Raw genomic sequence first — 8,453 nt, 5'->3', positions numbered from 1 at the left:
GGAGCACGGGCTGCCGCGCGGAGGACTGGTGGAGCGGGGCGTCATTACAGACCAGAAATCGCGGCCTCGAATTTTCTCGAGCTGTTATGAGGAGACGCCTCAGAAAGCACTGAAAGTGCGAATTTCATATCAAAAGAGAGCTTTATTTACTTGGCCAGGGACTGTCACCCATCGTGGAGACTTAAGCTCTGTGGGAGGACAGCAGCTTCCTGGTTCATAAGCACAAAATCCACAACTCAGTGACTTGTTTATCATCATGTAAGCTAGCCAGTCATAGAAATTAAAACATTAGTAAGTGGGACCTGTGGGCTCCAGGCAGGACTGGAATTTTCCAGTCAGCAAGCCAGCTGATAAACAGAAGCAAAAAAAGCATTAGCTTTGCAGTTCAGTTGACCACAGTGCTGGGTTCAAGCAGGTGCTGGACAGTCGCTTCCTGAATTTGGGCGGGGGGTTGCAGAGGCTGAGAATCTACTTCAAAGTCATATAGACCCACAAGTGTACTCAGACCCAGGATGTAGCTCACCATGACTACCACTGCATCCTGATTCGGGTACAATTTGTGGGGTACAAAGTACAGAAAAACAATTTTTATAAGAAAACAGCCTTTGTAACAGTTTTTTATAGAAGGCAGCAAAATGGAGTCTTAGGCCTGTCTATGACAGTTCTTGCTTCATAATTGTCTTATCTCACTTATCAAACTCTTATATCTATAAGCTCTATTTTTAAACTAGTATGTAATCTAATTTACACTCCTATTGATTGTATTTATCAGTTCACACCACAACAGAGCCAAGTGCACTTGCATGGTTCCCACTTTTCGGGAGAGCAGAGCTCCTGCCCTGCAAGACAGAAGTAGGAAATAATGCCCTTCCTTGCCCTTCTTGAGCTGGGGGTGGCAGAATTTCTCAAGAAGCAGAATGGCTCCGCATATGTGTGTTGTTCCCGAGTGTGGAACCAGTGGGGAGTGCCATTGGTGCATGAAGTTCACTTGCAAAGGGTGTGGGCAAAGAATAATATCATGGTTCTAAAAAAGTAGATTCTGAAGGGGAAAGGGATTTCAAAACACGAAATGTGATCTGCTTTCCAGTAACTTTGTAGTTTTTAGGGCCAGGTTTTTCAGAGATCATTTCCCTATTATTTTGTGTAGACATGGCGACTTGATAGCACAAAACTGATGAAAAACACAAGCACTCAACTACTGTGCTAAATTCCAGTCCCCCAGTTCCGCCTCTTATCTGGGCTTGAATCTTTAATAGGGCAGTCTTGCCTTTTGTTAAAATACCTATAGAGATGGGTCAGACTTCTTATTACTTTGTGTTGTTCACTGCTGTCTTTAATTGTTCTGCAGTGAGTTATAAAATCATAGTTATAAAACCACAGGACTTCTCCTTTTGAGTTTTATCAGTGCTCACCGTGAACATGTTTGCTTCTGTGTTCAGTGCTTTCCCTCTTGGTTCAGATTCAATGTGTGTTGATCTTGTTAATCCACAGATGTATAAATTTTCTGTTTAATAATTTAGCAAACATGTAGTTTATCGGTTTACCAGTTGCATATTTCTGAGTCATATCAAGCAGTTTTCCAGCAGCTGACATTATATTTGCGTCCTTGTGGCTAGAAATGGATTTAAATAGACTATAATAGACATAAAATAAGAACAATGATATAAACTTAGAAAGTGAAAAAGAAATAAAGCCATACTCTTTCATTGACTTAGTGTATGTTTTTTTTTTCAAGGAAACAGTTTATTAAAGATAATGTTCATCTGGTTTGTAGTGCATGCCTGTGATGCCAACCAACTACTTGGCTGAGGTTGGAGGATATCTAGTGCAGAGAACCATGTTCCCATGCAGATATCAGCAATGGCTGAGCCTCCAGCAGTTCCCCACATTCCCGGTTCCCTTTGGGGGCCCAGTGGTAACAGGGATCTAAGGCACATGATCCAGAGAATATCTAAAGTCTGTAAAAACCCTGAATTCCCTTTGTAACTGAAGGATTTGGATTGGAAATTTCCCAAATATGAACATTAATGTCAAAACCATTGGCCACTAGAAATTAGGCATATGGAAAATAGTTAGGTGTCACAGCTGGGTACCTAGTAATAATGTCTCTAGGGAAAACCAGATTCCCTTTTCACCCCAGCCTGTCCTCTTTGGATAGTGGGGCAGAGGCAGGATTTTCTCTGTACCCCAGTACGGACCCTCTCATTCAATATGCTAGTTTTATTTTGATTTGAAGAATTAGCTTAGGCCACGCTGGGCATGGTGGCTCAATCCTGTAATCTCCAGCGACTCAGGAGAGACGAAGGGAGGACTGCAATAATTCTAGGCCAGCCTGGACAACTTAGACCATCTCTAAAGGGCTGGGGTTAGCTCAGTGGTTAACACCCCTGGTTGTTAGCTTACTTTGGGAGTCTTACTTTTGTAGGGTGGGCAGAAGTGCAGAAGCCGCAAACCTCCAAAAGTGGGGGCTATTGCAGGTCAAAGGCACACAGGCTCCCAGGATGCCTCCTCAAATAGCAGACTTAGTATGTCTTTATATTAATGAAAATTATATTCCATTGTCAGAGTTACTTTGTTTTGGAAAATATTACCTCCTTTTACTTCTTTGTATCATTTGTTACAAAGCAGCTCTTTTGATTCCATTTCTGACCCTCCCTATTTCTGGACAGGTGGATTGGCATTTTGACTTCACATGTCATGCAGCAAAGGAGATTTGATGTGCTTGTGGAATCCTGCTCAACAGTTACTTGATCTTCCTCAGGGTCCTCCTGGCAGTTGTTACAGCTATTATGTCAACCATCATGTGTGTCACCGTGAAAGGTAAAGAATAGCCTTTTCTATTTGACACCTATTTCATTTTATTTTAATAGTTTATTGAGATGTAATTTACATACCCTGTGATCCACCCATTTAAAGTATACAACTCAGGGTTTTTAGTACATGTCAGAGTTGTGTAACTATCACCACAATCAACTTCCAAACATCACTTCCAAAAGAAATCCTGTCAGTACCAATTAGCATCCCACCCCTGCCAGTTCACCAAGCCCTAGGCACCCACTCATCTGCATTCTGTCTCCATAGATTTGCCTATTCTGGACATCAGAGAAGTGGAATTATCCACTATGTTATCTTTTAGTCTGGCTTCTTAGCATAATGTTTTCATGGTTCACCCATGTTATTCATGCTTAGACCTTTATTCCTTCTTATGGCTGATTAAATTTTTACATGACAAATCAGTAATTATAGGATTTGTGCTCTCCTAACCTCAGTGAGATATTATAGAAAATTATACAGTAGAATCATGGGAATCCCCGAATTTGCAGCCATTGGTGAGAAGTGTGAGTGGCCTGGGAAATCCGGAGCTTATGGCTGATGTCTAAAAAGAAGATGGTGTAGGGGCGGCCTGTGGCCTCAACTGGTAGCACGTGACCTCCATGTGGTTGATCAGCATCAGATTTGCTTTACACAGTGCTGTCTTTAATGACTTCTTCCTTCTTGGTACTTTTACCTCTGAAGTTACTCCACTCACTCAACCACCATCCCTCTTTTAACACATTCAACCAATCTTAAGCTCATTCCATGTTGGTCCCTTCCAGTCCCTTCACATCATCTCCACTTGCCTCTCTAACCCCACATCACATCTCATTGATGGTTCTGTTGCCACCTCTCTTTAGCTTTGTTTTTCTTCTGGCTGATACTATGCTTTACCTGCTTCTTTCCAACTGTTCCCATATTCTCTGATGCTCTCATCTCTCAAGGTGCTTGTCTACAGTCATTCATTGCCCAAACTCTTAGCTCTTTCCTCTCTGTGCCTTCTATTTACCAGCTCGAGCTCTTCCTATCATCTCATTCTTCTCCCAACCTGCTATAGTACCTTCATTTCCCTTTACAAGTTTCTATTTCAAGAAGACTCTTTGGATTTTCTTCTGTCATGTAAAACTAGAAACACAGGTTGTGGAGAAGACTCCCATTTTGACTCAAGTAGCAAAGACTACTGTTCCCCCTGTGTCTCTTACCTTGGACATTACCAGGAAGCCATCTCCTGTTAATATGCTCTCCTCTATTTTGGATTTAAGATTATTGTACAGCTTCCTTTAAATTTTCTTTCGCTCTTCCTGTGTTGTCTCTCTCAGTGACTTCCTGTGTTTCCTCTTCCAGTCTCTAGTTTAAGTTCTGCACCCTTCTCTGTTATTTCACTACCTAAAAAATAACTGAGGTGTTTTTCTCCCACAGGTAGGAAATTTGGTCAATTAACAACAACCCTGTATTGTTTGACAACAAAAAAATAATCCAGAATGACAAGATCATATACATCATTACAGTAAGAAGATTTTCAACTTTATTCAGTTTCCTCACAAATGCACTGTGCTATACTCTTCACAAGCACATAACACATGTGCTCTCTAACAATATACACTACAGAAAAACATTTAAAGAAAAGTTAAATAACAGCAGCTTGATATTCACCATAATGATGATAGAACATCAAATTAAAATGTTATATTTATTAGATTATGGGTTAATACCACTGAGGTATAAAAGTAATAAGATAAAATAGATAAAAAGAATAAAAACCTCAGAGAAATATATATATGAACACAAACATGTTATAACACTCATTAAAAAACTAATAAGGAAAAACAATTTTCCAAACAATGTCTATCTCAGAACTATGTAAAATAAACAGTGTTCAAAATAAATAACATTTATCACATGTACTAAAACTGTGACAATCGTATAAATAAATCATCTCCATGCTTGGTATCTTTAAGGGATATGTGACCCAAGATGAATTAAAAGGAGAGGTAAAAAGAGAATTTACAGGGGGGGAGAGAGAAATTAATGGCTAAAGGATATTAACTTTAGACCAAGATCAACCATTCATCAAAGCTGACATGTGGGCCCAGTTGCTGTGCGTTAAGGATTTCTAGCACATCCTGAGTGATAAACTGTTCTCTCAGGTCTAGCTGACCAACCTCAGAGCACCCAGCATCTCAGAGCACACAGTTATCTGTGTGGTTGGAGATTGAGACCATGAAGCTGACTTGGAGATTCAGGCTGTTTCACCATCTGCAGAGGGTGGCTGTGGGTGGAGGTGGACAGGACTGGATCAAGAAATTACGTCCTTGAGCATCCTAAATAGAAAATCACTGACTCTATCTGTCATTAAGCCAGGGATGCAGAGTTTTGTCCCTCCCCTCAGGCCTCCACAGTTCCAGGACTTCTAGGCAAGGAGGGTGCGATCTCGGCCCCACACCCAGAGCTCCGGATCATAAGCTTGAATCTGGAAAGGAAAAGAGCCCCCACCAAAGCTGATGACTTTATAGGATATTGAGGGTTTTGAAGATATGGTTAATTTATTTTTCCACTCCTTAAGATTACTTCACCTTGATTTGGACTTTCTAGTCACCATGATTCAATAGTCTCCAAATATCTAAAACTACAATGATGAGAGGCTTGATTCTAATAACTAAGTTCTGTCAGCTACAAAGGAGGTGACGTAGCAAGGTGTAATTATTAGATTTATTTAGCCTGGTGACAAATGAAGTAGCTATATATGGATATCACAACATTATTTCAGCTATTACTAACATGGACGACACTTATCAGAATCATGTTATATAAAATGTGGGACACATTTTCAGATTTCTTTTCAATAAAAATCGAGTATATTTTCCTATATCGGATAACTAAATTATGCTTGCTATGTGGAACATTTTGTAAAGATGCTTTGACGATAGAATCCTTTTGGTGTCCCTTCCCATCAAATTTGAAAAGTTGATTTTATCAAGAGACAAGCTTTATCATTGTCCCTGATTTGAGTAGAATACTGGATTAACATTAGGAATATTTCTGTTTGTATCCACCAAGAAAACTTAGTTACATGGTTAAATGCAAAACTGAGGACTGCCTAAGAAGTCCTTCCCTCCCTCCTGAGCTTTCTCCTCCCCAGAGCCCACCTGCAGCCACCCACCTTCCTGTCTCTCCAATCAGCCCATTCCTCTCCCCCCACAAGCACACACAGCACCACCCACCTCCTCACACTCCTCCTTGGAAACCCGAGTGTTCCAGCCCATGGAGCAGATGAACTGATAGCGCAGTTTGTGGAACAGGGGACGCTGGGCGTAGCTCTTCCCATAGAGGAAACGAAAGATGTCTTGTTTAGGAGCCTGGTTGTCCTCCTCCATGTCATTGGCCAGGTAGCTGGGGAAAGAAACCAGGTTGCTCTTTAGAGGCACAACCAAGAAGGACCTCCCCTTGGAGTCAGCTTCCCAAAATGGACTCCCAGAGGTCGCTGCCAGACACACACCTTCTGAAGGACTCCAGCCTTTTTCCTAGAAAGCACTGAGCAACACAGTTGTGGGAGAGGCCTAAGGGGTGGTTGGACCCGTCTTGGAAGGATTTTCAGGGGGTGTGTAGAAAGAGCCACAAATGTGAGAAGACTCCTGTATGAAGAACCAGAGGGGACCACCCTATACTGGACCTATGTCAGGCTGGGAATTGGGCATCTGTCTTGGAAATCCAGAGGCAGAAAACAGAGCAATGTTGGTATAGATACAGGAAGGAAGAGCAGTCAGATGTGGCTGCACCTCCAGTCTCTCTGCCAGGGACAGGAGGTGCCCATGCTTTCCTCCACTCCTCTCAGGTGGGCTTTGGGTTTCCTTGGTTTCCTTGACTCTTTAACAACTGGCCTTTGGGGAGCATGTGTGTTTGCTTTGACTAGGGAAGTGTGGAAAAGAAAAACAAACTATACTGCAGTGCTGTGATCTCGTGTACACGGAGCAAACAGGACAAAGAGGCTAAAAGTAAAAGAAAGGTTAGTGCCCCTCTGCTCCCCTCCTACCCTCCCAGGTAGTGAGTCCTGATTGATGAAGGAGACCAAATACTCACAGGGCCAGAAAGAAGTGGATTCTCTGGTACTGCCAGGAGAAGAGGCCAGCTCGGCTAAAATAAGCTATGACCATAGCCAGGAGGTACTGATGGAGAGAGAGGAAAAACACAGAGAGAGGTCACATCCTGGAAGAGGAGGAAAGAGGGGACAGAGGAATGGGAGTCTGGGGTGAAGAGTGCCCCTGAGAGAAGGTCGCCAAGTAAGGAGACCTGCTGGTTTGGGGAAGGACCTGTGACAGTCTGAGCAGTCGGGGGAAGAGGAGGCTTAGTGTGTACTGTAGGATCAGCCCTGAGGGGACCTTTTGAGGAAAGGCATGTAGGTGAGCTGGGTGAGAAGGGTCTTGGGTAAGCTGGAGAATGGGGCGTCCCAAGAAGTGCAAAGAGGAGAGGAGCCCCAGCGATAAGGATATAGCTCACTCTGTAGAGTGCTTGCTAGCCTCAAATGCACAAGGCCCTGGATTCAATCCCTAGCATCACAGAAAAAAAGGCTGTTGAGCACTGGGGTTGTGGCTCAGTGGTAGAGAGCTTGCTAGCACCTGTGAGGCATTGGATTCGATCCTCAGCACCACATAAAGATAAAAAATAAAGGTATTCTGTCCATCTACAACTAAAAAAAAAAACATTTAAAAAAATAAAAGAGGAGAGGTGCCCAAAATCTCAGATAACAATAGCAGAGAGGGGAGGATAGGAATGCAACACCCCAAGCAGAAGCAAGGTCCACCTGTCCTCACTGCATGGAACTGCTAGGCCCTGAAGGGAGATGTTGACAAGTCACAAAGGGTCAGGACTTGGCACATCTTGTTGGTTCTGCATGGAGACAGAAGGACCATGGGCTAGAAAGCCCTCCCCTCTCCAGGCTGTGCTGGAGCAGGATCACTGCCCAGTGGAGAACAACCTCACCTTGTCAGACACTCTCAGATTCTTGTCCCAGGCCAGGAATCTTTTGACAACAGGATCCTCTGTGAACAGAACACTGGTGTTAGTTGGGAACCAGAAGGGGCTTCATGGGTGATAGAGAACAGAGAGAAGAATAGGACCTCCATTGGAGAAGGTGTGGGATTGGAGTGCAATAGAGCCCAAAAGAGCCAAATATCCCAGTTGGATAGGAAAAGGACAGGAACATTCCTGGGAAAGCTGCTTTGCCCTGAAACCCCCCAGGGAAACAACTGAGTGAGGGTTGGGGTAAGAGATAGATGTCTGTATGACTAAGAACTTGGATTAAACCACGAGGGCCCATCATCCCCCAAGAATGCACCACCTCAGAATTAGAGTTACTATGTTATTTTCTCATTTGATAGTCACCCCTCAGGGAGGAGGAAATCTATTACAGCCACAATGTCTGCAATCAGTGAGGACAATTGAAACCAAGCTCTGTGATCCCAAGCAGGGTCATTTTTCAGGTGTAATGTAATCATCCATCATCTAAGAGTTTCACAGAGTCCTCCAGGAATGGGGATCTCAGGGATAGCAGGGCTCTTTGGAAAAGTGCAGAGGCTATAAGTTCCTTCTTTGTGTAAAGAGCAGGATTGAAGGGCGCTACCTGGGTGTCTCCCTACCTAGAA

The 8,453-nt window shown here is 43.2% G+C and overlaps 1 long non-coding RNA gene across 5 annotated transcripts in view; it reads left to right on the top strand.

The window, feature by feature from the left end:
- Positions 1-8,453, top strand: part of LOC101976891 (uncharacterized) — an 83,678-nt gene that overhangs the window by 247 nt on the left and 74,978 nt on the right. For all 5 annotated transcript variants that reach the window (XR_013426783.1, XR_013426784.1, XR_013426782.1 and 2 more), the window contains exons 2-3: positions 2,670-2,820; positions 4,234-6,817. This is a non-coding gene — a long non-coding RNA (uncharacterized LOC101976891). The remainder of the gene's footprint in view (positions 1-2,669; positions 2,821-4,233; positions 6,818-8,453) is intronic.

This window comes from Ictidomys tridecemlineatus, chromosome 10 (assembly GCF_052094955.1).
Source record: "Ictidomys tridecemlineatus isolate mIctTri1 chromosome 10, mIctTri1.hap1, whole genome shotgun sequence".
Classification (NCBI taxonomy): Eukaryota; Metazoa; Chordata; class Mammalia; order Rodentia; family Sciuridae; genus Ictidomys; species Ictidomys tridecemlineatus.
The sequence above is the reverse complement of the archived record's forward strand: the minus strand, read 5'-3'. Positions and strand labels throughout refer to the sequence as shown.